The sequence below is a fragment of the Miniopterus schreibersii genome, assembly GCF_964146895.1.
Source record: "Miniopterus schreibersii genome assembly, chromosome: 1".
NCBI classification, from domain to species: Eukaryota; Metazoa; Chordata; class Mammalia; order Chiroptera; family Miniopteridae; genus Miniopterus; species Miniopterus schreibersii.
Window position 1 is genome coordinate 113,729,459 of NC_138101.1, and position 24,643 is coordinate 113,754,101.

Below are 24,643 nucleotides of genomic sequence, written 5' to 3' on the forward strand. Positions count from 1 at the left end.
TTCTTATTGTTGCCATCTCTTCCGGATCCTTTCCTTAGATAGAAACCAATGTGTATTGTGGCCTCAAATGCTTGGATCCATTGCTCATAATCATCCCCAAAGATCTTTATTTGAATATTTTCTGAAAGTGGAGGCATCTTCCATTTTCTGAGCAGTTCCACTGGACTTGGGATTTTTAGTTCAAGAGGAGGTCACCTACAATGAACCTAGTGATGTAGTAAATGTTCAGTGAAATACATGGAAAGTAGTATATCAGCTGGGCCCATTCATTCCCTTTGCTATAGCTACTCAGAACATTTTCCAGGTGATGCAATGTGGTAGCTAGGAAAACAAAAAGACAGGAAAAGGGTACACTGCTGTTAAAATATTCCAAGCAATTGGTTGCAAAATTTCTGATTCCCAGTATAATTAGACTACCTCTTCCAAGTCAAATGGATAAATTCTCATGATTCTAGGTTACTTGAAAGAATTTCTAGGGCTAGCAGGCCATTGCTAATTTCTTTCTTTCTCTGGACAAGTCATTGAGTATATTTACTGCAGGTAACTTCCTATTCTTTGTTCTGACAGAGATGGTTCATGTCCAGTCCTCGGTGTCTAGATTTCACAATGTACAGTGGTTTTATACTATAATTTTATAGTGATTTTTTAATTAATGTATTTCTTCTTTAATTTAACATAGGCTAAGATCCTAGGAAACTATTTTAAAATTCAATTCAATTTGGAAGTGGAAGATATTCAGCATTTGATATTTGAGATAAATCTAGTATTTCTTTACTTCTTTGAGTAATATTATAAAAGATATATTTTTAAGGATGCTAATAAATTGCACGTGAAATGCTTTTAAATTAATAAAATAATATCACTAAAATACTTTCAAATTTCATAAAGTTAGATTCTTTTACAGTTAAGGTGACACTATTTTATTTAATGTCCAACAAATAATAGAGCTGAAAAATATTCAATTTATGGTAATAATTTTCCATGCTGTTAATGGTTTAGAGGTAGAATATTCATAAAATATGGCAAAATAATTTTTTTAAATATATCTTTATTGATTTCAGAGAGAAGAAAGGACAGGGAAAGAGAGAGATAGAAACATCAACGATGAGAGAGTGATTAATCAGCCACCTCCCTCACACCCCTGACGGGATTGAACCCTCAACCCGGGCATGTGCCCTGACCAGGAATGGAACCCCGATCGCCTGGATTCTAGGTTGACACTCAACCACTGAGCCATGCCCAGCCAGGCTGGCAAAAGAATTTGAGAGACTAATTTTCAAATATCCGGTGTGGGAAAACCATTCACTATTCTTTCTTATTGTGAATCCAAAAGTATCTATGTCATATTTTATATTATGTTAAAATCAATATAATTTAATATAAAATTCATCTGAAGATAATATAGTTATGTTTCCTACAGCATTTTTAGTTAAGACATTTATTTGGATTTTAATTTTTAAAATAATGCTGGTCAGCTTTTACCTGCCTTGTTCCTCTAGTCTCGTGGCAATCAACAGTCCTGGCCCCCGGGAAATCCATCAGATTCATCCCTCTGGAGCTTTAAAGGGCAGAGACATCATTTTTTTGGTCTTCATTTGCCCTTCAAATTCACTGAACAGAATTTCTTATCTCATAACAAATATTTTACTGGAGTATTTTATGTGTAATTTATCAGAATAGCTGCCAAGATGTTCAAATTTGTTTTTAAAAGGCAGGAGCTCTGTGGCAGACAAGCTTGAGGTTAAAAAGCCTAATTTTGCATGCTCTTCATTTTTCCTATGGTCTCTGAAATCTGGTTTATTGGTAACGGCTGCAGTATTGTTCCTGTCTCAACTGGCTCGTCATTACTCAAAGCCAATATTAATTGCTAATTATGACTAATATCATGTGAAGGTCACAAAGTTCACTGCTAACCTTCATTCCAGGGCAAAATGTTTTCAAGGTTAATAGATTGATTTTGAGCTGCATTTATAAAATGGAAGAAAATGAAAAATTGGCATCACAAATATGTGGATAGTTTTAAATGATTCCCTTGTTACATTTGGACTGTAGCCATGAAATTCATTTGACATATATCACATAGTTATATTCCAACCTTGACACTGGAAAATAAATTAATGATACATTTTAACATTAAGAAATTTTATACACATACACACACACACACACATTCCAGAATAAGATTTAGGGCATTATAACTTACTGACTCTTCCAGCTGAAGGGTATCATATATGTAAAATAGATCCTAACCACTATTAAAGATTGAGACAACACTAACACACAGTTCAGTTAAAACTATAATTCTAAGAGGCTGGTTGCTGAATGCTTTCCTTGGTTTACTTGCTTGGAGCAAAGACAAATGAAATTCCTGACTTTGTCTCAATTCTGCACTTGCCCTACATTTTCAGAGGACCTGACTCCAGGCTAAAGAAGTCTCCTGTTTTAACTTGTCGATGACTCTAGTATCCCTAAGAGATCTTTACCACTAGCCTTTCTGATCCTGCCTAGTGCCTATTTCTGGACCTAGTCCTGCACATCAGTTTCTGAGCTTGGTTTTCAATTGCAGTTTGATGAGTTTGGGGATCCCTGGCCTCTGGTGTTGACCTGAACTTATAGTTTGCCCCAGCTTTGTCAGGACCTGGCTCACGAAATAAAAGGTGGTATTTCCTGGGAGAGTCTTCCAAGTCTCATTAGGCTTTCTGGTCCTTACTAGGAACAAGTCACCAAGGCCTGTAGTAATATTCAATTTCCCATTCCTCTATTCCACAAGGACTAGATTATTCATAACATCCTTTAGATAGATCACCTTTATTTTCAGGCTCTTCCTCTCTCAATTCCTGATGAATTAGTCCAACCACAATGATTAATATGTTAGTCTTCTCAAATCATCACCAGTGGCATCCCCTCACCTACAGAACTGCACACCAACTCCTTGCCTTGGCTCTCCAGGTTGCCTACTGTTGTACCACCTTCTTGTTCCTGCTGTTCTTAGGAAACAGATCTGTACTCTGCCCTTGACTCAGCTCTCCTCTCACTAACTGTTGTGAACTTGGGCAGGTCACTTGATCTAGCTGAAACTCTATTTTTCACCTCTGTACAAGAAAGAAAATAAAACCTTCCTTAGCAGCTTTTGTGAGGATTGGCCACACATTGCAGAAAATTCCTACCTGCTCCAAGGCATGTGGCAAGGGCTCAGTGCACTTGTAAGAAGGCTTTGTTACCTGTGTACTGCTCTCACCATTTCTAGAAGAGTCAGATTCCACTGTGACTAAGCCAAATATAATCTCAAAGAGCAGTCATGCTTGATCATATCCTATGTCTTATCATTTCCTAGTTTTCCAGGTGTGAGAGTTTTGTCTTCCCAGCTAGATTATAAGCTTCAGTAGGACAAACTAAAATCTTATCCTCTGTCACCAATGATTTAATGCTTCTTGGTCTCACCAGCTCCTACATTTAGTGTCCCCTTACCTCAAGTATTTCTTGTCTACAGGGTTCATCACTATTTCCCCTATGTGGCATACAGCCTGTGCTGAGCACGGTAACGTATGTCAAAGAAGGCCTTATCCATAGATACCCATGGTACCTGCATGAAGCATTACCACAGGCCCTGCTGCCTCTGCTGTCAGTGCTGTCACGTCATCCCCATCATGTCTGCTGAGACGCTTCCTGCCCTCCTTTATGGTTGTCACATCCACCACATCCACCAGTCATCATCTCGTTGTATTGGGGCCTCTGGATCCTGTTCTTTGTGCCCACAATGTCTTCTGAGAATTTCTACAAAAGCGATCCTTACTTACGGAAATATTTTTCCTGGGCTTTGCGTTCATTGAAAAGCAGCCAGGAAAAGGCAGAGTGGTGAATTCAGAATCCCCTCATCCAACTGGTAAGTAAGGCTTTATTACTGGGTAGCTTCTTTTCTTAGGCTGGGTTTGCTTCCAGGAGCCCTCAGTGCCTCAGGCTTGTAGACTTCTAATGAGCATGTTGCCAGTTCACCAGGTAGCAATCATTTTCAGCACTAGCATCAGCTGAGCAGCAAGCTACACTCTGCTTCACATTCTTAAATAGTGCTCTGCTGGGCACACATGTATAAATCAACTAGAGATCAGTAAGCAATGATCCTAATCCAGTAGTATAAGTAATTCAAGGCATTACATTGAATCTGTACCATAGAATTTTATTTTTTTTTAGTTCCATTTGTAATTGTTGCTTTATTTGTCTATTTTTATAGAAGTAAGACTAAAGGAAAATAATATCTATTATTTGAAACATGAGAATTTATAGCATATCTAAGTCCAGATATAATCAGGCTGGGGAAGAATAAGTTTTGCAAAAGCATATGTTCAAAGAAAAATTGACTTTGCTCAATGAACTTTAGAGTGAAAATACCATAATTCTTCCAAACCCTAGAAAGAGGAGGTAGCATTGAGAATCTTGCTTGGGGTACCTCTGAAGCTATAAAAGGTCTACCGGCTTGAGAAATCAAAACTGCTCCACTACCGTTTTGGTGTCATTATTAGCTGCTCCTGCTCCAGGTTAGCCTCCTCTGCAGTCTGGTATACTCCCTATTCTTCTGTCAACTATCATTAACCTCCCCAAGAAGACCATGGCCTTCCTCATAGACATCAATGGAGCCTCGGTGCTAGAGACCTATTGTACATCACTGCCCTAGTCTGCAGAAGCTTTCCCCAGATCTCAAAAAAGAGATGTGTGTGTGTGTGTGTGTGTGTGTGTGTGTGCGCGCGCGTGTTGGGGGTGGGTAGTGTGAAGAAAATAAACAATTGAGAATATGAAGAAAAATACTATATTTCTCTATGGCTGATCCTCTGGTTTTTGGTCTCCTAAACACAATGGAATTACTTGGTTGCTTGAAGGCTTTCAAATCTGAATATAACATCCTACACCAACACAGATGCATACACACACATTCCCACAAACTCTTTCAAAATTGAAAATATTAAGACAAACCAACAAAATATCTGTTTCACAGTTGTTACCATTTTCTAGTGACATGAGTCAGGGGCATAACTCTATGGAATTGATTTTCCAAATGATATGATATACAGACTAGAAAATGGAACACACAGAACTTTATTAGAACCAGAAGTTACCTTGAAAGTCATCTAATTCAATTTCCTCAATTTACAAAAGAAGAAGCATAGGTTTCAAGAAATGAAGTAGGTTTTTTTGAAGTCAGGAAGGTGTTCAGTGTTAAAGACGAAATTGGGACCTAGGTCTCTCTAACGTCTACCTTTCTTTCCACCCTCAACAGCTGTCCTCATTTGCCCCGTTTTGTGCTTAAACCTGAAGTTGTCTTCTTAACCTTGATGTTTGTAATAAGGCTTTGCAAGCAGCTACCCTACTCGGGTGTAAATGTATTCTGTGGTTTCCATACCTTCTATGCCTAATATGTCACACGATAGCTGAAACACATGAAAGAAATTTGATAATTTCCTTGTTTTTACTGTTCAGAATTTTCATTTTAGGATTCTCTCTCTTTCTATACCCCCCATCCTCTCCTTGCCCCCAGTTTTCTCAAGGAGTCAATTCCTGAAGCTTGAAATTTTAGTAACTTTATGCTATTGTCAAAAATCACCTGAAAATTGGTAGAAAGAACCCTATTACCCCATTGCCTGCTAGTCTTGTTAAATTACATGTCTGTTGTTTTTTGTTGTTTAATTTTGTAAAAGCATCCTTCTAACACTCACTTTGGGCAGAAACATATGAAGATAATAAACAATCTTGGCAGAAACTGAAGAGAATTTTTTTCCAGGGGGTGGGAAAAAAATGGATGTAGTGGACAAATTACAGGTTTGTGTGTTCAGTCATGAGAATGGAAACATGTCTGTGAATCAATGTATGAAAAGATACTTAATAGAATGAGAGAAGGAACTTTAGCACCTATTTCTTCTGCATTTGAGTGTGTAGTGCCAATCACTCACAAATAGAAAATTATTTCATCTCTTATTCTTTAAAGATCAAAGCAGCAAAGCAGGGTTTATTTTCAATGGTTCTGAGAGCAGTGGCCATGCATTGAGTACTAGGAAAGTTTGTCTTAGAAGGTCTTTCCTGAGGCACTGGGAAATCAGAGCCAGGAGAGAAAAAATGAGAGGGGTTGTGAGCTTGTATAAACACAACCACATGAAATGAGGAGTGTAGCAAATTTAAAAATCTGGATAAAAAGTGAACTCATTTTACCTTGAAAGTTACTAAGCTTAGAGTCATAAATGGAGACTAAGAAGAGAAAGAGGTTCAGCCAATACTTTTTATTGCAATCCATCATTATAGTAATGGAAAATTTTCTCTTGAACTATAGTTGTCTGTGTTGATTTGGGGTAAGATGGAATTTCAAGCCCATTTACTGGGAAAGAAGGACTCAGAGTCTCAGCAGAGCTCAACTCAGAACCTCACACATTCCCCTACGGAACGGAACCCTTTGCCAAGAGCATGCAATGAAATGTTGATATAAGCTTATTTCTTTTCTGCATTTCTTCAAGACTTTATGCATCCTCCACACAAATTTGTAGGGACTGCATTTCATTGGAGATGCTCACTGAGCTCAGTTTTATTCTTTCCCATGCACCTGAACCAGCACTCTGGCAAGCAGTGCAAAAAGCACAATATCATGATGACCTTGGCCTCGGAAATGTATTACTTTTGCTACTTTTTTTTTTAGCTTTTATATTTCTCTAGGAATGAGTGATGCCCCTGGAACATTTCCAAATAGCTGACAACAGTTATTAAATAAAACTCATTATTTTTACTGTATTCTGAATTTCTGGCCAATTCTTGATTTATACCTGCTAAGAGAGTCTTCACTTAGACACAGATATTCTTTGGGACTCCCAGGTGTGTATCTTACTCACTAATTTTCCCACATCTTACAGTATAGAGAAGAGATGTGTAAATAAGCAAATGAGAAAGATGCAACATCATAAACTATAATAAAATAATATATAGAATGTTTTGGAGCATGAGGAAGGCAATAATTAATTGGGCCTGGGGGAAAGGAGTTCAAGGAAGGTCTTATAGAAAAGAGATATCTGAGCTGGCTCTTGCGGTAGAGGGGAGGAGTAGATGTGTCAGATAGGAAACATCATTTGCAAAGGCCCAAAGGTGTGAAGATATGTGACACATTCAAAGAACAACAAGTAGTCTGGTCTGGCCAGAGTGTTAAGTACATGGGGTGTGGAGGGTTGGGGCTGGGCCATGATCAGGAAGAGATGAAACCTGAAAGGTAGGATGGAGCTGAACTGTTAAGAGCTCTGTATCAGATGCCATGGACTCAGAACATCTTTTGGCTATGAGCAGAGAACCCACTCAACCTAACAGCTGTATTCTTCATCACCCATGCAAACATCACTTGATTCTTATCTATAGGAGGTTTTGGTAACATGTACGTCAAACCCATTCATTTCCTTCCTTGTTAGGCACTCTGGAAGGCTACATTTCACAGCTTCCCACACAGTTATATGCAGCCATGTGATTGAGTCCTGGCCAGTAAAATGTGGGCAAATACAATAGACACCACTTCCAGAAACTTCTGGTGGAGAATTCTGATACTCCAAAAGGTGTCGAGTCATTAGATGGAAGGATCACCGGTCCCAGGATCACTGCATGGGAGGCCATCCACCAACAACCCAGACTAGAATAGAGAGAGAAATAAACTTTTTATACCCTTAAGTTATCAAGTATTGGAAACCATCCATTATAATCATTAATGTATCCTGACTAATTCAATTAGTGAAGGAATTTTCAGGGGGAAAGTAGCTGCTTGCACATGTGGCATATCTCACTGTATGAATAAATACCAATGGTCACTAGTGACTTTTCTCCGGAAGGATCCCCAATGCATGTGCCATAGCATCAGATTCTCTCTGACTATGACTGGCAAGACGTGGTTCCCTCATTCTTCAAGCTCTGATTAGACTACCTCCATAAGACAGTGCAGAACCAACTCCATAAAACCAAGTCACCTCTCCCCTTGTCCCTCCCATCCTGTAACAGTGTGTTGGTAGTATTTTTATGACTCCTTCCTCAAAGTCACTCTTAATTTTATTTTTCCTTATTTAATTGTGTATAGATATATTTATTTAGAGAGTGTTTGAGAGCTGCAGTCTATAATAGGTATAAGCCCTAGGTCTCTGGAAATAAGCCTGAATGCAATTTAGAGAAAATTCTTCTGCCAGGCAAATCTGAGCCAGTTCTGAGGAAATGAGAGTAGTAAAAGGAGGAAGAGTCAAGGTTGACAAAGAAATCTCATTCGGAACTTGACCATTTTGCCTGCGAGGGGCTTGCAACGTGTGGCTTTAATTACTGTTTTCCTAACCATGTTATTTAACAAGAGCTGGATTCCTTTTGAATTGAGAGATTTGGGCTAATAATGACAATTCTTTAAGGATTTGTTCTAAAAGATTTCCTTATCTGGGTGAAAGTTTCGGGATTTTGAACTCCTTTCATGATCTAATACCTTAGGTTATTTATACTCTCAGGTTCTGGGTGAAAGTACAGCATAGCAATTGAGAAAGGAAGCCAAGAGCTCCTCAGCAGGTATCCAATTGAACAAGCAGTGAATGGATTACACTTGTGTTTTTACTATTCCTGCATTAAGCTTTATGATGATCTCACAAGTTACAACTGGCATCAGTTTAATGAATTATTTCTTGAAGAAATCCATAACATCATTTCATAAAGGTTTATTTTTGCCATATTTGAGTCTTTTTACTAAATATTTTTTCATTAAAGCCTGCTGAAAATTTAGGCAAGATGATACAGGTACTTTCACAAAAATGAGAGCTGTCAGAGGAGGAATCTAGAGAATGACTCAGAATCATGGAGTCAGACTCCCAAGGATCAAATCTTGGTGTTACCATTAAGGGTCTGCAGGACCTTGGGAAAGGTATTTTATCTCTCTTTGCCTCAATTTCCTTCTCCAGAAAGAGAGTTATAACAGGATCCACCTCATGAGGTGGAGATCATATCATTTGTTCACAGTTATCTATTTCCTTCTCCTCTTTTACAGTTTTCCCTGTAAACATCCTTATCCAACTGATTGGGATAAGCCATGTGACAAGCAGATGAACCATTTGCCACATCTGAGCAGAACATTTTTTTGTTGATTTTTTTCAATCTTCACCCAAGGTTATTTTTTCAATTGCCTTTCAGAGAGTGGAAGGGAGAGAGGGAGGGAGAGAGAAAGAGAGAGAGAAACATCGATGTGAGAGAGACACATCGATTGGTTGCCTCCCGCTCATGTGCCAGCTGGGGCTGGGGATTGAGACTGCAACAGAGACACATGCCCTTGGCCAGAATCAAACTCAGGACCCTTCAATTTGCGGGCCGACACTACACTCTAACCACTGAGCCAAACTGGCTAGGGCTGAACAGAAGTTTTTAGAGGGATTACATGTTCCCATCAGTTCTCATGTTCTGACCTCCACTCTGAGACCATCAAGTCACATGTTGTGGCTACCTCTGCAGCCTGGGCTCTGGAATGAGAAGACACTTGGAGCAGAGCCAAGGTGACTCCAGCAGAGCTGCAGACATCCAGAAATTTCAGAACTTTTAGGTTTGAAAATTTAAACTGTTTCTCATTTCTAACAGGTAAAAGTGTCTCAAATCAAGATGAAGATTGGAAATTGGGGAATATTCACCCTGAAATACCAGCTGAAGATTGGCTAAAGAGGATACTTTCAAACATGGAAGGACAGAAACCACTTCGAGACTGGTAGGAAGGGTGGTGTTGCAAGAGGCACTGGCCTAGTTCTCAGGAGCCACGGGCCAAGGATGAGAAGGATTTCCCCAGACAGGAGAGAGGCTGGGACCCCAGGCAGGGCACCCCAGTCAGGACAGCCAGAGTCGGCAACAGCCACCCACGCAGCACCAGTGGTGGGGCTTCTAGTAGCCAGAAAGCTGTGTGGCCCAGAGGCAAAGCCATTGGGGAGGGGAGTGCCTGGCACACAGGATTTTTGTTCCCAGACACTCATCCTGGGTTTTGGCAGAGGGAGAGTGGTGCAGACTGGAGTCACCTGAAGAGAGACGGGGGTGGAAGGAGTGGGGGAGAGTAGCAGGGAGGATGGCAGCTGGGAGACCTGTGCTGAGTCATCCCCTACTCCTTATCAAAGTGGCATTTCTCCTGAGAGATGCAAGGCCCTCCCAATAGCAGAGGAAAATACCTTGCTCCCCCAGGATACAGTGAACCCACCCAAAGAATCCCACTCACCACACCATCTGGAATCCTGCAGGCACCACCCTGCACCAACACCCCAACTGAGGAGGCAACTGTCTCAGAGAGCAGCAGTTGCAGAGAGCTTCAGTGGTTGGGTTGGGGCAAGGACATCTCCCCCACATTCCCAGGAATGTGGCTGGCACTACCCTCTCAGAGGAGGACTGAAAGAAACTCTTGGCTTCCAGCAGACTCAACAGGCCTGCCTAAGAGAGACTTGGCCCATCCAACAACAGGGAAATAGTCCAGGTACACACCCTTTGCCTGCCTTGGGGCCTCATGCTGCTAAAAAGCTGAATTAGGAGCTCAGTTCAACCCCTCCCATGGGCAGACAAGCTGAGTGAAAGCAGCCACAAACTGCGGGTCACTTAAAGTAGAGGTCAGGAACGTCTGGCCCATTGGCCATATAGCCCTGGAAATCATTTGATCTGGCCCTGCCAAGGCAACTGCAGGTGGGCTCAAAATTCAATACATCTAGGAGCTTTTTTCATAGCTAATTTTTAAGTTGATAATTTTGTATGGCTCACAAATGATGTTATAAATATCCAAATGGCCCTTGGCAGAAAAAATGTTCCCACACCTGATTAAAACTTCAAACAGAGTGCCAAGAGCCAAACTTGGAGAGCTTCTGACATTGGCTGGCACAAAAGTTCCTCCTGGGAGGACCAAAATCAGCCTACAGAACACTTACCCTCAGGCAACATGAGAGTAGGATCCAAAGGGAAATCCTAGTAGGCACTAAAATCCGCCAAGGAAAACTTCACTTGGTTGCGGTTATTTTTTGCTGGTTGTTTCTTTTCCAGTATTTTCTTCGTTTTTTATTTTTTACTGCTTTTGTATTATTATTCTTTTCTCTTTTGCTTCTTTCAAATCTCTTATTTGCCTCCTTCCTTTTAGTACTCTGTTTTTCTCTTTTTTTCCCTATTCTTTCTTTCACTTTATCTTTCTCTTCTTTTTACCTTTTCATAATTTTTTCTTTCTCTTTCGTCTTGTCTTTTTTACCATTTTCCTTTTTCTACCCCTTATTCTTACTTTTTGGCTCCTTTCTTTGCTTTCAGAATCTTTTTCTCCCCCTTTTTTCTTCTAGTGTTTTTTAATTTAATTACTAGTATTATTTTCTTTTTTCTTTTATGTTCATTATTCTTACTCTTTTTTCTCTTTCCAAATTCTATGTTCTTTTGTGGTTTGTCTTTGCTGTTGTTGTCAGGATCTTTTGTATGTTTTTGTTTGTTTCCTGTTTTGTTTTGTTTTGTACTCTTAGCACCTGTGCAACAGCTCACATGATATGTTCGGGGCTGAGCCTCACAGTTAGCCAGCCTGAGAGGAGATCCCACCCACAAATTGGACTACAACAATCAAGACCCAATTACAACAGGAGAACCCAAATAACCCACAAAAGTGTCACTCCTAGAGCATCCAGCTCAGGAGTTTAAGGGCACCGCATCACTGTGTCCCACAGGACATTCAATACAAAAGGCCACCCTACATAGGCTAGGAGTCATAGCAGGTATATCTAGTACATAGAAATGAACACAAAGAGAAAACTAAAATGGGGAGAAGAAGAAACAACAGCATTAAGGGAAAAGAGAATCTCCAGAAAAAGACCTAAATTAGATGAAGGCAAGCAATTTATCAGACATAGAGTTCAGAGTAATGGTTATAAAGTTGCTCAAGAAACTTAATGAGAACTACAAGAAACTTAACAGGAACTACAAGGAGCTTAGCGGGAACAACACTGAGATGAAAAAGGACACAGAAACCATGAATAAGAACCAGTCACCCCCTGGTCAGTGTGGCTCAGTGGTAGAGTGTTGGCCTGATGACCAAAGGGTCACAGGTTCTATTCCTGGTCAGGCACATGTACCTGGGTTGCAGGTTTGTTCCTCAGCCCCTATCGGGACATGTGAGGGAGGCAGCCAATCCATGTGTCTCTCTCACATTAATGTTTCTCTCTCTCTCTCTCTCCCCCCTCCTTCCCTTTCACTTTCTAATGAACAATGAAAAAAATATCCATGGGTAAAGATTAACAAACAACAACAACAAAAAGTCAGAAATGAAGGTTACTATATCTGACATCAAGAATAAACTGGAAGGAATTAAAAGCAGGATTGATGAAGCAGAGGATCAAATCAGCAACTTGAAAGACAATAAGAAGAGTATAAGGGAGCTTTGAGACATCTTGAAATAGAACAACATCCATATCATAGGGCTTTCAGAGGGAGAAGAAGGTGATGAAGGAATAGAGAACCTGTTTGAAGACAAAATGAAAGGAAATTTCCCTCACCTGGTAAAAGAAAAAGTCACACCAGTTCAGGAAGGACAGAGAGTCCCAGTCAAGAGGAACACAAGGAGATCCACACCAAGACACATCATAGTTAAAGCGGCAAATTTTAAAAACAAAGAGAGAATCTTAAAGGCAGCCAGAGAGAGACAGTCAGTTGCCTACAAGGGAGCTCCATAAGGCTGACCACGGATTTCTCAACAGAAACACTACAGACCAGAAGAGAATGGCATGAAGCATTCAAAGTAATGAAAAGCAAAGATCTGAAACCAAGACTATTCTATCCAGCAAGGCTATCAATCATAATTTAAAGTGAAATAAAAAGCATCCCAGATAAAATAAAAAAAAATTAAAAAGCTAAAGGAGCTTATACCACCAAACCAGCACTGCAAAAAATGCTAAAGGGACTGATGTAAGAAGAGGAAATAGAGAGAAAGAGAGGAACATAGGCATAAAGAATAAAAATGGCAATAAATAAGTCCCTCTCAATAATAACCTTAAAGGTAAATGGCTTAAATGCTCCAATCCAAAGACATAGGTAGCTGAATGGATAAAAAAATATGAACCATATATATATATATATATGCTGCCTACAAAAGACCCACTTTAGAACAAAAGTCACACAGGTTGAAAGCAAAGGGATCAAAAAAAATTTCAAGCAAATGGAAACAAAAAAAAGTGGGGGGTAGCAATACTTATATCTGACACAATGGACGTCAAAGCAAAGGCCATAACAAGAGACAAAGAAGGTCACTACATAATACTAAAGAGATCATTCCAACTAGAGGATATAACACTGGTAAACATATATGCACTCAATATATGAGCAACTAAATATATTTTAAAACTCCTGGAGAACTGGAAGGGAGAGAAAGACAGCAATTTAGTCATAGTATGTGACTTTAACACCTCACTGAAATCCCTGTACAGGTCTTCCATACCAAAAAAACAACAAGGAAATAGCGACATTAAAAAACACACTAGATCAGATGGATTTAATGGATTTTACAGAATATTTCATCCCAAAGATGCAGAATATGCATTCTTCTCAAGTGCACATGGAGCCTTCTCAAAGATAAGCCTCATGTTAGGACACAAAACAAGTCTCTAAAAATTCAAGAAGATTGTAATCACATCAAGCATCTTCTCAGATCACAATGGCATGAAGTTAGAAATCAACTACAATAAAAGCATTCAAACACATGGAGGCTAAAGAGCATGTTATTAAACAAAGAATGGGTTACCAAGAAAGAAATCCAAAACTTCCTGGAGACAAATGAAAATGAACACACAGCAAATCAAAACCTATGGGACACAGTGAAGGCAGTCTTGAGAGGGAAGTTCATAGCTTTACAGACCTACATCAGGAAACAAGAAAAAGATCAAATAAATGATCTAACCTTAGAACTAAAAGAATTAGAAAGGGAATAACAAGAAAAACCCAGAGGAAGTAGAGGGAAGGATATAATAAAGATCAGAGCATAAGTAAATGACATAGAGACTTAAAAAAAAAATACAAAAGAACAATGAAACCAAGAGCTAGTTCTTTGAAAAGATAAACAAGATTGATGTACCTTTAGCCAGATTCATTGAGAAAAAAAGAGAGAGGACCCAAATAAATAAAATTGGAAATGAAAGTGGTCTATAACAGCTGACACCACAGAAATGCAAAGAATTGTAAGATAATAATATGAGCAACTATATGCCAACAAACTGAGAAACCTGGGTGAAATGGACAAATTCCTGGAAACATACAATCTTCCAAAACTCAATCGGGAAGAATCCGAAAACCTGAATAGTCTGATAACAACTAATGAAATTGAAGAAGTAATAAAAATAAAAAAAACCTCCCAGCAAACAATAGTCCTTGACCAGATGGATTTACAGGCAAGTTCTACCAAACATTAAAAAAAAGCCTAATACCTATCCTCCTCAAACTATTCCAAGAAATCCAAGAAAAAGGAACACTTCCAAGCTCTTTATATGAGGCCAGCATTATCCTAATTCCAAAAACAGGTAAAAACACTACAAAGAAAGAGAATTACAGGCCAATATCCCTAATGAAAATAAATGCTAAAAGCCTCAACAAAATATTCGCAAATCAGATCCAGCAGTACATTAAAAAGATCATACTCCATGACCAAGTGGGATTTATTCTGAGGATATAAGTCTGATACAATGTTTGTAAATCAATAAATGTGATAGATCACATAAGCACAACATATTTTTTCCAGCATTGTTGTTCTTTGAGTCAGGCTACACAGGTTGTATTATCTCTTCTTAACAAATAACAAAATACAGTTCCAGAAAGGTTTAAAAAGTTGGGGAAAGTTGCATAGCTAGTAAGTGGCAGAGGTGGCTCATTTTACCTCAGGACCATTGCTCCTTAATCTATCATCAAACTTCAATAAAAATGTACCAATTAACTTCCAACATTTAAATGGCAATAAAGATGCAACTGCCTTTTCCTCTGTCCTCCAGAAAATGATAGGCAGACCTTAATAATGAATCACAGTTCTCTCGTCCATCCATGAGGTAAGGCGAACAGTGGTGCAGCTGCTAATCTCTGTGGGGCAAGGAGAGGAAGGCAGAAAGAGCTCACTCTTATAGGTGACTCTGTTAGGAGGAACTTCCCAGTGACCTACAAGGCTCTGACACCTGCCTCACAGGCACCACTTGCAATTGCTAGTCCCGGATACCCATTTTAATGAGGATGAGTGATGGCCAGATGGATTCATCATGAGATGTAGTATAAAAAGATACTACACAAGAAAAGACAGAAAGAAACGGATTGGGGGTGGGAGGTGGGAACAAATTAAAAAGCACCACCGGAAATGTGATACCACAGACCAGGCAAAAATTCAAGTATATCACCATGAATTTGCAAATTGAGCTGAAGCTATTGATTTATAAAACAAAAGTTAAAGTTGGGCTATAAAGGCTCAGGGAAGATAAAGTGAAATAATAGGAAATGAGACAAATGCTCACAGAAATATGAAGGTGACTTTGGAAGCAGCACAAAGGAGAATAGACACTGCTAAGAACACAGTAAGAAATATAGACAAGACCAAAAAAAAAGAAATATGGACAAGAATGAGGAAGTGAGAAAGTGAGATGGAAATAAACAGTAATTGCAGAAGATTAGAGAGATAACATAGAAGACATATTCCTGAGATTCAGAATTAATAGGAGACGAATTTAAATTTTAAATGGTATACCTTATTCTAAGAAAATAAACTTAAATCCAATTAGCAACACTGAGGCAGATCCTATGAAAGCTACTGGATATCAAAGATAAAGATTTTCTAACAATAGGAGCAAAATTCAGAGGGAAAAAAGCACATAAAGAAGATAACATAGGTTCAGAAAGTTCCTTATCTTTCATAGTCAGGCAACAGAGCCAAAAAAAAACCCAGTTAATATGTTTATTTAAATGCATAAATATAAGCATTAAGAAAAATAATAAAAATCAAACAAAAGCAGCTAGTGGAAAGGGAGAAGAAGTGGAAATTACTGATATAAACATTAATGTAGTAAGGAGTCAAAGAATGCTGAGCAAAGAAATAGAGGTCTTACATAAAATATACTATATTCTTGTAAAAACAAACCACTAGAGCCCTGGCCAGTGTGGCTCAGTGGTTAGAGTGTCAGCCTGCAACCGAAGGGTTGAGGGTTCAATTCCCGGTCAAGAGCACGTACCTGGGTTGCAGGTTCAATCCCCAGCCCTGATTGGGGCAAGTGCAGGAGGCAACCAAACTATGTGTCTCTCTCATATCGATGTTTCTCTCTCTGTCACACCCCCTACCTCCCTTCCACACTCTCTAAAAATATCAATGGGAAAAAATCTTGGTGAGGATTAACAACAACAACAAAAAGCGGGATCATTCTGTGCACAAGGAATGCAAACCTACTTTTTAAAAAAAAGTTGAGAAAGAATTAAAATATTTCCTATTATCAGTAAAATAAACAAACACACACACACACAGACCACATGGTGAAAGACAGAAATTAAAGCATCAATAAAAACCACAAGTACATCATTAATGATGACAAAAGTAAGATCTGTCATATCAACTTCAAGAAATTTATCCTACAAACATATTCATGTATGTGTGAATGATGTATATACAAGATGTCCACAGCAGAGTTGTTTGTAATATCAAAACACTTGTAACAATTTTAACTTTATTAATAGAAACTAATTGAATGAATTATAATACACCCATAAAATGGAATACTATATAGCAGTCAAAAAGAATGAAGCAGCTTCAAAATCATAGTGTTAGGTTTAAAGATAAGGTATAGGGTACACAACTATTTGTACAAAAATCACATGCAGATATAACATGTAAATCTCTATGTGTATGTATTGGTGTAGGTATACACTGTATCTGGAAGGACAAAGAAATGAGTAAAAACAACTCACCAGAGAGGGAAGTTGGGTCTGTGGGGGATGAAGGCAAGAAAAGTAACTTTTCTCCATGTACTTTTCTGAATTGTGTTTGTGTGAGTATTCTATCTAGTCAAAACCATATAAATTAAGTAATTTTAAAAATGCAAAGCAACCTTACCAATTGGTTGACCCTGTTATGCAAGTGCCAGTTTATCATGAATTGGGAAAGAAAGGTGATTTGACTCAGAAAATTCCCTGCATAGAGCATGTCTGAGTATTATACTTATTTCTGTGTCCCACTGAGAGATAAGGTTTCAATTTGCCTTTGGGGCCTCTTAGAGCTTGAGTTAAAAGAGACTTGAACATAGAAAGCACCATCTAAACTAAATAGAAATGGTCGAGAGCAGCAGCCTAAGCCTGCTTCAAGAGAAGGCCAGGGAATGCCCACCATTTGGGGCATGCCCCTCACCTACAAGGAAACTGAGTTAAATCAGACTAAAGTCACATTGCAGTTAGAGGCAGAGGCAGGGTGTGTTTGGAGGCATGGCAGCCCAGCCTGCAAGGCTGTGACTCAGTGCTCTTCAGTTTTAAACTTTTCTAACTAAATGTCCACTCCCACTAAGAGCACCCTCCCACAGAGGTTATAGGAAGTGAGAAAACATTTCTTGCATTGCCTATACTTTGTGGATTTTTTCAGCTTTCTACTAATAGAGTATCATCTCTAGACCTAGACCTGAGGGACAATTTACACAAGACTTCTCACACATCTTCCACAATTTACTATTCCAAGGCATGAAAAAAAGAAGCACAAATGTCTAGGGAAAAAATTATAAAGGCAGCCTTGCTCTTGAGAGTTGAATTTGATCCTTTAAAGACAGCAGTTCAATATTTTCAAAGGCACATCTCTGTTTTAATCAATCAAGCTCTCACTTCCAATGGCAATGACCTTCCCTAAGTACTAAAGAAATCAGAAACTAGAGCCTTGAACAGGAAAAGTAGTGTTTTCTATATACTATATACTAAAAGTAGTATTCAATATAGTATTTTCTACTAAGTTGACTTGATCTCACAAACCTACCCCAAATTTTGTCAGCAGGAAATCTGATGTTCCAATATATCATGAGTTACCAACATCATCCATCTGCGCCAACCTGTCATATTAAATGGAAAATATGTGGTTTGCATCCAGGACTTAAGGAATAGTTTCTGATAAATTTGAGAACTAAAGATTAGCAGTAGCCTCCAGTGTTTTTTCTCAGATTATATTGCTTTTGATGACTATGTCCAAGATTGATTGGCTGAATATTCCAGGATATACGGAGTTCTGAGTCTACTTACTTATGATAGCAAGGAGCTTTGCAGATGTTGTTGGCCAATAAAAGAGTCAGAAACCATGGGCATGATATCAGTCCTTTGTCTTCGTTAGCTAAGCTTTGTGTAAAGTGATAGGAACAGTCATAAAGTAGATGACTCACAGACAATAAAATTTACAGTACAAGACATGTTTTAGGGATTTTTTTCCCAAGGTGTCCCATTAGAAATTTGCAACTGATTCATTTTTTAAAAACACTTCATTGAGCTATAATTGACATACATAAAATTGTACATATTTAATGTATCCAACTTAGAAGTTTAGGAATAAGTATATACGCTTAAAACCATCACCACAATTATGCCATCAAGATACCCATTACCTCAAAAAGTTTCCTTTTACCCTATTGATTTATTTACTGATAAGAGGACTTAACATGAAATTTAACTTCTTAGCTAAATTTTAAGCATACAATATAGTACTATTAACTCTAGGCTCTATGTTGTACAGTAGATCTCTCGAACTTAACTCATCTTGCATAACCGAAAGTTTTAGATCTAATTCTTAGTTTAAAATTTCCTGCCACTCTTATGAAACTTTCTGTAGCTTGGTTGGAAACTAATCTTCTTTATATGTATTATTTTTTTAAAGGTCATAATATTGCAGTTCATATCACTTCTACGTAAGTTCTGATAATTTCATTAGACATGTCATCACAAAAGTCACTTGTTACAACTACACATTTAGATTTTCTTTAAACAATCTAAGCCTCTCGCTACTGCTTTTTGCTCAATTAATACACATAATTATTCTAAATTAGAAGTGCTTAACAATCTCATTAGTATTTATGTTCCAGGAAGTTAACAGGGCAAATTTCAGCAATGCCATCCCTCTGAACTGCCTAACTGCATGTAAATGAGACGTTTTCATTTTGCTCCCCAGTCCTCCTGCAGAGCAAACCAAAGCCTCCGGCATGAGCCAGGCCCAGAGGAACCAGGGCATCAGTGGAGGGTTCCCCGACATATGTCTGCATGAACGAACAAGGCCAAAGTCACCCTGCTGCTGGTGCTGGAGTCACTAAAGACACACACGGGATGGGAAATGAATCCATCGTGTGGCCAGATTTGGAACTACCTAAAAGTCTTCCCTGACTCCTTAAGGACTATGGTGAAGACAGCCTGGCAGTAGTTGTTTTAACTGCTCAACACACAGTGCAATCTTGGGAGTCCCAGGATACCTTTCAACAGGTAAGAAAGGGCAGGGGATAGTCCCATTCACAGTTGTCGAAAGGTTTAAATAAGCCAGAATAGTCATTTAATCAGAGGCTGTGCTGAAGAATGTCCTATGTGCCAGAGAACTAGTTTGTGATTTTCAAACAGAACAAATGGGTGTGAGCTGAAAATGTGGTATAACCACCCAGAAAAAAATGAAATTGCCAAGCAGGAGGCATAATCATACGCCTTGGTTATTATCTGTTGTCTGCCTGTTCCCTACAACATAAGCCCATGTCATTTATCTAAGAAAATAAAGTTATCTATCTGAAAATAAAGAAGGGCTTGGTGCATGGCTGCAGCTGTCAGTGCCAATCTGATGGCAGCAGGGTATGCAGAGAGGAGCTCCAGTCACAGAGAGCCCAGAGCTCCTGCTCTGGCATTGTCACTGATGAGAGTAAATCGTGCAAATAATCTGGACCTTGATATCCTCATTTATCAAAAGAGAATAACAATATCAACTGTGTCTTCCTTGCAGAACTGTGCTGTGGATAAAGAAAACCAAGCAACAAGTATCTATGAGCTCTCAGTGCTTCCAAAGTTATAGACCCTAAGGTGGGCTTGAAAAGGGGTAAGAAACAGTTTCTGATACAGGTGGCCAACAGACACATATGAAAAGATGTTCAAGTCACTAATCATCAGAAAATGCAAATTAACACCACAACGAGATATCACCTTACACCTGTCAGAATGCCTGTCATCAATAAATCAACAAACAACAAGTGTTGGCAAGGATGTGGAGGGAGGGGACCCTTGTGCACTGTTGGTGGGAATGCAGACTGGTGCAGCCACTGTGAAAAGCAGTACGGAGTTTCCTCAAAAAATTAAAAATGGAACTGCCTTGTGACCCAGCGATTCCACTTCTGGGAATATATCCAAAGAAACATGAAACACTAACTCAAAAGAATATATGCACCCCTATATTCATTGCAGCGTTATTTACAATAGCCAAGATCTGGAAACAACCAAGTGTACATCAGTAAATGAGTGGATAAAAAAGTAGTGGTACATTTAAGCAATGGAATACTATTCGGCTATAGAAAGGAAAATTTTATCTTTTGCAAGAGTATAGATAGACCTGGAGAACGTTATGCTTTAGTGAAATAAGCCAGTCAGAGAAAGACAAGTACCATATGATTTCACTCATATGTTGAATTTAGTGAACAAACTGAACTACCAAGCAAAACAGAGAGACTCATAGATAGAGAGCAGGCAGACAGCTCTGGTCAGAGGGGAGACTGTTGGCCAGGTGGTGTGCAGAGATTAATCAAAAAAGGAAAAAAGAGAGAGAACTCATGGACACAGACGACAGCATGGTGACTGCGGAGTGCCAGGTGGAGGCGAAAGAGGGCTAGAGGAGATAAATGGTGATGAAAAATATAAAATAAAATATTAAATAATTAAATAATTAAAATTAAATTAAGAAAAAAAATAGTTTCTGGCCTGGAGTATTTCGCAATAGATTTTGCAGGAGATGGGACTAAAACCTGTGAAATAACAGTAAATCACTGGACAGTATTTGCACAAGTACTCAGTTATAGAGTATAACCTATAATTCCTCTAAGACTACTCAGGCAGGGAGGGTGTCCATGGTGGGCCAGCAGCTGGATCCTGAAAGCTGGACAAGTTGGCGTGGCAAAGGAGGGAAGGACAGGAGTTCCTGAGAGGATACATTAATAAGTCTTCAAGGGAGCAATGACAGGGTTACTCAAGGGGCCAGGAAGTGACTGGCAAACAGTTGAAGAAGAGCAGGGAATAAAATTGTATAGGTAGAACGAGACCAGATTACACCAACAACGAAGCCACTTAAAGGTGATTTGGGGGGGAGAGAGAGACATAGGGTTCAGATATTTTCAATCAACAGTGATCCCAAGTTTAAGGAAGAGTAGTTTGGTAATTAGTATGTAGACTGATCAGAGCTAAGAAGATAGAAAGTATTATGGAAAAGCATTAGCTACCCACTCTTAGTTGTAGTGATAAAAAAAAAAGGTGGTGGTGGGGGAGAAATAACAGGATAAAACAAACATCACAGAGGAAAAAGCTGAAGAGGAAATTAAGATGTTAAAAAGTTCACCAAGGTTTTGAGCCTGGGTGACTGCCAAAATGCTCTGCCTGAAACACAGCACACACTGATACTTTTTTTTTTTTTTTGCTTTGCTTTGCTTTGCTTTGCTTTGTGGGGGTGGGGGTCATTTCAAGCAGTGCTTCACAGAGCATTCTGAATGCAACTGATTCATTAATTATGAACGTATTTCCTCACCTCACACTGCTATTCATTACATGGTTCTATAAGAACAGTTTCTTGATTCTTCCCATCTTGATTTAACATCGAGTCCTGCTCTCTGGTTTTGCAATAGATATTCAGCATTGTGCTATTTTCATTGTTTTCGTAGATTTCTGAAGCTAAAAGGAGAATTGTTCGTTGAACCCATCAGTCCTTATTTAAACCAGCACACCGTTTTTATGATTTTAGCTTCCGGATCTTAGTGGCAAGATGCAATTCCAACTTAAAACACGAGATGGCAGACAATAACTACTTTCTCTGCAACCCATTCAAAAAGGAAAGAAAGCCAAAAGGAATTTAAAGCTACTAAAGCTTGTGAGACTTCTGCATATTTTTTCAAAATATTCTAACAACATTCACTGTCCTCCTACATGTTTTCTAATTGTAACTAAAAAGTAAAAAACAAAACAAAAATGTTTTACTTAAATATGAAATCTGGGTGAAAATTCTGTTTATAATTCCCTTGATGAAGTCCAATATTTCTAGATATCTAGTTTAAAAATATGTGTTGTGTGTTTTTTCCCAACAGCATAAAGGAAAAGATAGCTATTTAAACCTAATAAGATCCTATTGAAAAGACCTTAGTTCTGCATGTTTCCTTTAAATCTCTGGTCATTCTGAATAACCTGGGCTTTTTCATGACCCACTTTATTAGGAAACAACTTAGAGCTTATTTCTAGTTATGTTTCACACAATATGACTTATATATGCTTACTCTTCTCCTCCCTTGAACTTCCCCCTTTGCTGAACTCTATATACTTAAAGTGGACTGACTTCATTATATGAAGGCAGATGGTGTTTGGCACTATTAAAAGAACCCTAACAGGCTGCGTGGAGTGATATAGAGTATGTTGCATTGACTTCCCCTGGAAACTAGGCACTGGGTGCAAGGACAGCAAGTGATGGGTCATTGGGAGGCGGGGTTGGAGGGGATCTGTGGACTGCTCTGTGAAACACAGTTTCAACTCAGCAGTGGATGAGTAAGATCACTCTGTGAAGATAAAACTGCTTTCATAATTGACTGCCACTTTAGCCCAGAAACTACCTTGGCCAACAGTATTCTAAAGTTTTGTTCATGTGATTTCACTTTCCAGTTTTCCTAGGGAAGCAAGAGGCTGATCTGTGTGAGCATTATTACCATATATAGAGAGAAAACTGCCTGATGAAACAAAGAACCAGAGAGAAGCCTGAGTCAGTGGCCTTAGGTAGGAGTGACTGTTGGGAGTGTCAGCATGAACTCTGCCCTTCAGCAGGCATTATTACTAATGGTGTTAGGTTAGTAAATGATTCAAAAGACAGATCAGAAAAGGGAGATACTGCAAATGCCATCTCACTCACAGAAATCTAATTGGCAGAAGAGGTTGCAAACACTTATTAGAATTCTGAAGGACTAATGCAAAGCAGGCTTTCTCAGCCTTGATTTTTTAAAATGATAATTGTTAATACCTTTATTTCTACATTTCCTTACTTTTTATTTTAAAAAATATATTCTAAATACAAACACTTCAGCTTATGATCTAGGACAAAGTCTCTGTGACTTTGTAGTACTGATATAGGTTTAAAAATAGTGTAAATATAGACATAAGGCAATCTTGCTGACAAGTCAAAATAATTATGTATGTGTATAGTAAATGTTTTTCCACTTTGTGATGCAATAATTACTGCAGACCAAAAGATAGAACTACCAGGAATTTTGAACAGAATGGTTTCAAGAGGAGGGAAAGGACTTTTGGATCAATGTTTGGGAAAGAATAGAAAATTTTACATCTATTTTTTATTTTGTCAGCATGTGCATAGCTCATACTACCTCACTTTTCCACTCATAAAATGGTTGTACCATCTGCCTCTACTTAGTTTTTAGTTGTCTATTAAATATTTCTGTGATTATGCTCAGAAAGCTTTTTAGACCTCTTGGAAGCAATAAATTCTCATTTTTAAGATTATATATAGCCCGGCTGGGCTTGGCTCAGTGGTTGAGCATCAACCTAGGACCTAGGAGATTGCAGTTCGATTCCTGGTCAGGGCATATGCCCCGGTTGCGGGCTCAATCCCCAGTTGGCGGCATGCAGGAGGCAGCCACTCAATGATGACTCTCTCATCATTGATGTTTCTATCTCTCTCTCCCTCTCCCTTCCTCTCTCTGAAATCAATAAAGATATATTAAAAAATTTTTTTGATTATATATCATTTACAGATATATATGGCTATACTGATTATCAGATGACAATAAATAATAAGTCTGTAACATGGGAAATTTAAACATTACTAAATAACCAAAATAAGCCCATGTTATTATTCTTGGAGTCCTTAAAAATGGCAAAAAAAGAGAAGTATCCTGTACAAATCAACTAGGAAAATACCTCTATAAAGTTGCTAAGACTAAATGAGCAAGGCAATGTAGGAAACCAAATAACTACCTGGCAAGCATTTCCTTGCATAAAAGAGAGAGAAACAATTTTTTTTCCTCCAAAAAATACTTTTTCACTTAATATACTATCTTCAATTTTTTTTAACAGAAGCTAACATTGTCATCATGGAAAATGTAACAATACAAAAATGCAGAAAGAAAAATGTGAGTACTACTTTCTAGTCCCATACTTCCCAGGGAACAAGGAGATAATATCCTGCCAGGCCACTTTCTAAGGCTAAACACACACACACACACAAGCACACACACACACACATTCATGCATGTGCATCCTATGATTATAATAATATAATATTCTGAAATTAATGTTATATAACTTTACAGATTAATATCTATACACCAACCCCATTCTTTTGATTGGCTGCAGCCACTGACTGAATACACCACAATTTGCTTAATGTTTTCCTATTGCAGAAAATGCTGTGTTGAACATCTTTGAATGTTTGCATGCC

At 38.6% G+C, this 24,643-nt stretch overlaps 1 long non-coding RNA gene across 1 annotated transcript; it reads left to right on the plus strand.

The window, feature by feature from the left end:
- The first annotated feature begins 3,705 nt into the window (after window positions 1-3,705).
- Window positions 3,706-12,893, plus strand: LOC308553537. The gene is made up of 3 exons (XR_013998258.1): window positions 3,706-3,883; window positions 9,601-9,724; window positions 12,245-12,893. It is a non-coding gene; the product is annotated as an uncharacterized lncRNA (long non-coding RNA).
- Window positions 12,894-24,643: the final 11,750 nt, after the last annotated feature.